Source organism: Schistocerca cancellata, chromosome 8 (genome assembly GCF_023864275.1).
Source record: "Schistocerca cancellata isolate TAMUIC-IGC-003103 chromosome 8, iqSchCanc2.1, whole genome shotgun sequence".
NCBI classification, from domain to species: domain Eukaryota; kingdom Metazoa; phylum Arthropoda; class Insecta; order Orthoptera; family Acrididae; genus Schistocerca; species Schistocerca cancellata.
In genome coordinates this window covers 362,988,027-362,994,026 of record NC_064633.1, presented here as the reverse complement: position 1 = coordinate 362,994,026, position 6,000 = coordinate 362,988,027, and positions in this window count along the sequence as shown.

Here is a 6,000-nt window from a genome sequence, read left to right as displayed (position 1 = left end):
CGAACCCAGGCCTGCTGCATGGTACGCAAGCATGTTACCTCTCAGCGAAGCAGGCGAACATTCAGTATAGAATCTGACAGGGATTCCATCGTGGCCTGGAACTTTGTTAAATTTTAACGATTTCAACTGTTTCTCAACACCACTGTGTCTATGAATTGTCTGTGTGATGTACGTTTCTGGCCAGCAGTGTTGATGGGTGTGGGTAGAAAAGAGGGGTCAGTTAGATAGGAGAACTATGGAGATGGGGACAGGGTTAGGGTGGATAGTGAGAGTACAGAACGGGGGAAAAAAGAGGGCGAGGAAGAGTTTGCTGTGTGGGTAGAGTAGAGAGGAGGGAAAAGGAGAGAGAGCCCTGGTGTAGAGTGGGATAAGTCGGAAAGAGTTTAAGTTGATAGGAGGAATAAGCAGCGGTCCTTACAAATCTTTTTGCATGTCGCTTCAATTTTCTGGCGTTGCATCTTTCCTACAAGCAGCAGCCCCATCTGTGAAAAGCCGCGTAGAGCTTCTGAGGTTATCCAGCACATCATTTATTAACATCACAAACACTTACGGCCCTATAATACTCCATTAGTATACAACGGAAATTACATTTACACCTGATGATTCTGGCCTATTAAGAAAGTCGTCTTAAATTCTATCTGTTAGGAAGCTGCGATTCCAGTCAAAGAGATAGTCCGATATTCTGTAAGCTCGCATTTTGTTCCGTAGCGACAATTAAAACTTCGCTTCTGGCCGTTAAAACCGCAATACCAGAAGGGCGGCGTGCAACAAACATCAGATTGATGTGAAGTTTACTACATGCTTCAAAACGCAAATAGGTAGAAGTAATGCCATCTACAACCTGAATGTAAGAAAATATTACTAAGCGGGTTTCTCTTTGAGAAAACATACTGAATGTTGATGGTTTCTGAGGTCGTCTTATGTCTTCTGTCTTAAAGTTGCCAATCCTAAGATTGATTTGCAGCAGCTCTCCATTCAGTGCGATTGTCGGCCAGCCTCTTCAATTCCGTGAAACTTCCGCATCCTAGGTCCTGCATTATCTGGCTTGTGTACTTTCTTCTAGGGATGCCTCTTGCCCTTTTGCCCTCCACAAGGCCTTCCGTTATAGTGTGGAGAAGACTTTCATGTCTCAGAATGTGTCCCATCCATATATCTCTCCTCTTCTTGACCGTCTTCCAAAGAACTGGAACTTCCTCCGCTCTCTGCAGGACTTCTTCATTTGTCATCCTGGCCGTCCATGGAATTTTTAACATCCTTCGCAGACACCACATTTCGAATCCTTCAATCCTTCTTCTTTCGTCCTCTCCAAGTGTCCAGGTTTCGCTGCCGTAGAGAAGCACACTCCCAACAAAGGTCTTTATTAACCGCTTCCTTAACGACAGACTTATCATATTTGATGTGAGGAGTCCTTTCCTTTTATAGAATGCAATCTTTGCCTGATTTATTCTACTTATTACATCTTTCCTACTACGACCATCTGATGTTATTCTGCTTCCCAAGTAGACAAAGTCTTGTATTTCTTTCAGCTTCTCTCCATTCAGCCTTATATTCGTAATTGCTTGATTATTTTGTTTGCTTGCAACTAAGATTTTTGTTTTTGACTTATTAATTTTCATGTTGTACCGTGTAGCAAGAGTGTTTTCCATTTCCTCCAACACTACTTGTAATTCTTCCTCATTTTCCGCTAGGACAGCAATGTCATCCGCAAAACGCAGCATATCAACTATTTTCCCCTGGATCCTGATTCCATTAGCTTGTCCTAACTTTTCTCTGACCTCGTCCATTGCTTTCTGTATGTACATATTAAAGAGGACAGGGGAGAGTGCACATCCCTGTCTCACACCCTGTTTAATTTTTGCTTGTTGTTGATGTTCCCCACATCTCACTATTGCCACCTCTTCTTTGTATATGTTCCATATCGTTCTCCTGTCTTCTGTATGCGCTGCTAATGACAGTACCACTAAAGCGATGACAATGCCACTAAAGCGGAGTTACTAAACCGGTTTTTCAAAATTCTTTCGCCGGAAGAGATGAAGTAAATATAACAGGATTCGAGCCAAGAATTGGTAACTTAGAAGTAGATATAATCGGTGCAGTGTAGCAGCTCAAATCACTTAATAAAAGTAAGTCTTTCGATCCAAACTGCATACCAATCGGATTCCTATCAGAGTGTGCTGATATTATAGCTATATACCTGTCAATCATATACAACCGCTCGGTAGACGAAAAATCCATGCCTAAAGGTTGGAAAGTAGCACAAAAAAATGGTTCAAATGGCTCTGAGCACTATGGGACTTAACTTCTTAGGTCATCAGTCGCCTAGAACTTAGAACTACTTAAACCTAACTAACCTAAGGACATCACACACATCCATGCCCGAGGCAGGATTCGAACCTGCGACCGCAGCGATCTCGCGGTTCCAGACTGTAGTGCCTAGAACCGCATGGCCATTCCGGCTGGCAAAGTAGCACAGGTCACACCAATATTCAATAAGGGAAACAAGAGTTATCCGCTGAATTACAAACCCATATCATTAACGTCGATTTGCCATAAGATTTTGGAACACGTTGTTTTCGAAGATTATGAATTACTCCGGAGCAATTGAGCAATAGTCAGCATGGATTTAGAAAATATCGTTCTTGTGAAATGCATCTAGCTCTTTATTCACAAGAAGTAATGAGTGCTATGGATAGGGTAGCACGCATTGATTCCATATTTCCTGATTTCCAGAAGTCTTTTGATAGCATTCTTCACGAACTGTTTCTAATCAGACTGCGTGCCTATGGAGTACTGAGCCAGTTGTGCGGCTATATTCGTGATTCGTGTCAGCAAGGTCACAGTTCATTGTTACTGATGGAAAGTAATCGAGTTAAATGGAAGTGATATCAGGCGTTGCTGAAGGAAATGTTACAGGCCCTCTGTTGTTTATAAACTCGTTATTTGCAGATGATGGTGTCATTTAACGCCTAGTAAAGTCACCAGAAGATAAAAACCAATTGCAAAACGATATAGACAAGACTATTTATTGTATGGTACGAAAGTGGCAATTGACCCTAAATAATGAAAAGTGTGAGGCAATCCTTATGAGTGCGAAAAGGAATCCGTTAAGTTTCGGTTACACGATAAATCACAAAAATCTAAAAGCTGTCGCTTTAACTAACTTCGAACGAATTAAATTGGAACGAACAGATAGAGACTGTTATGGGGAAGGCTAATTAAAATACTGTGTTTTATTGACCGGACGCTTAGAAGACGCAACAAATTCATTAAAGAGGACGTCTACACTACGCTTTTCCGTCCTCTGTTCGAGTATTTCTGTGCGTCATGGGATCCTTACAAGATAGGATTGACGAAGGAAATGGAAAAAGTTCAGAGAAGGGTAGCTCCTTTTGTGTTATTGCGAAATAAAGGAGAGAGTGTCACAAATATGACACACTAATTGGGGTGATGATCTTCTAAATAAAAGTATTTTTTGATGTGGCGAGATCTTTTCACGAAATTTCCATCACCAACTTTCTCTCCCGAATGCAAAAATATTTTATTGACGCCCACCTACGTAGGGAGAAACGATAATTGTAACAACAATAATACAAAAAAGAAAAATCACAACTCACGCGAAGAGGTTGAGGTGTATTTTGTCTCGCGCGCTGTTTGAGAGTGGAACGGTAGAGAAATTGTGTGAAAGTGTGTGAAAGTGTTTCAGTGAACCCTCTGCCGGGCATTTAAGAGTGAACTGCTGAGTAGTAGTCATGTAATGTAGATGTAAGATGGAAAAACTCCACCAGCACGAAATTCGTCAGTGGTAGGATAGCGGGCCTTATTTTGAAGTAAACTGAATATTTAATTAGGGAGAAATGTGCTTCTGGCACAGCTAAGAGAATGGCTGGATTGACAGATCTCATCGCGAGTAATCAAGGAATAGTTAATTTGGTAATAGAGGTATGGAGCGATAAACTTGTAGAGGGGGGAACAAATGTTTTTACCACAGTAAGCAGGTAGAAGGGGATGTAGGCTACAGCTTTCATGCAGAGCTGAAGAGACTTGCTTAGGGCCGACCAGCGTGGAGAGCTGCAACAAACCAGTCTTCGGACTCGAGGCCAGTTATTTCAGCGAGAGGCCTCGGACTCGGTTCAGCAGGAATAGCACTCTTTAAAGCCATTAAGAGGACGAGCTGAGTGCTAAGCAGGTGCTTGGGGACCGCCCCCGCTGAGCCCGACTCGTTTATGAGGCTCAGCTGTTCCGTTGCTTCCGCTTCGCGACGCAGGTGTCATCAGCTCTGCAGCGCGGCTAGGGTGAATCGTGCCGACTACAGCAGCGCATGTCGAAGGCTCGCTTTTGTCACCAAGATCAGCGTTTACGCTGAGCCGGTAAGTCACACGGCGGTCTTACCGTTCCACGAAAGCAGTAATGACGTAACACCAATCAGACATTGAGCAGTTCTTTAAAGAATCGAACTCTCGTGCACAAAACGGCTTCAGACGTCCTATTACTTTACAAATAAGTTAAAGTGTAAAATATTTGACGTTAAGTATGTAAGCGAGAAAAAGTTTAGAAAAGGTCTGAAATCATACTTAAAAGTTTGCTGGAAGTTGCTATCACTACGAAACACTTGATGAACATAGTCATTTTGTGTAATTTGCGCTATATTTGAAGTAAAAACAAGTTTTTCGCGCATCTCAGTATTCACGACGTCATATCTGTTGAACTACACTGAAGCGCCAAAGAACTGGTTTAGGCACGCGTATTCAAATACAGAGATATCTGAACGGGCTGAATACGCTGCGGCCGGCAACGCCTATATAAGACAAGTGTCTGGCGCAGTTCTTATATCGGTTATGCTACAATGGCAGGTTATCAAGATTTAAGTGAATCTGAGCGTGGTGTTACAGTCGGCGCACGAGCGATGGGACACAGCATCACCGAGGTAGCGATGAAGTGGGGATTTTCCCGTACAACCATTTCACGAGTATACCGTGAATATCAGGAGTTCGGTAAAATATCAAATCTCCGACATCGCTGCGACAGGAAACAGATCTTGCAAGAACGGGAAAAACGACGACTGAAGAGAATCGTTCAGCGTGACAGAAGTGCAACCCTTCCGCAGATTTCTGCAGATTACAATGCTGGGCCATCAACAAGTGTCAGCTGGCGAACCATTCGACGAAACATAATCGATATGAGCTTTCGGAGCCGAAGGCCCAGTCGTATGCCCTTGATGGCTGTACGACACAAAGCTTTACGCCTCGCCTGGGCCGGTCAACATCGACATTGGACTGTTGATGACTGGAAATATGTTCAAATTGCAACGAGCGGGTGGGCGTGTACGGGTATGAGACAACCTCATAAATCCATGGACCCTGCATGTCAGCAGGGGACTGTTCAAGTTGGTGGAGGCTATGTAATAGTTTGGGGTGTACGCAGTTGGAGTGATATGCGACCCCTGATACGTCTACATACGACATATGACTCATACGTAAGCATCCTGTCTGATCACCTGCATCCATTCATGTCCATTGTGCATTCCGACGGACTTCGGCAATTTCAGCTGGACAATGCGACACCCGTACTTCCAAAATTGCTACAGAGTGGCCACGGAAACACTCTTCTGAGTTTAAACACTTCCGATGCCCACCAAACGCCCAAGACCTGAACATTATTGAGCATATCCTGGATGCCTTGCAACGTGCTGTTAAGTGGTATATGTGGATACTGCTTGCAAACACTGTTGCGAATAGAGTCGGTAGTAAAGAATTAATAAATTAAAATGTCATGTGTGATGCTGAATCTTTACTACATGCACAGCGAAAAATATTTTTCTTTCCATCATTCTATGAGAGGTGTCAGCGAGAAAAGAGTTCATAAAAGTTTGAAATCATTTGCAAATTTTGGTGGAGATCTCTAAGTGCTCTCATTCCGAAATACGGCTTGAATAATACCCGGGCATTTCCGCATCGTCAGGACTCTGTCTTCCTATGTAAAAATATGGTTTGGATTGTTGTT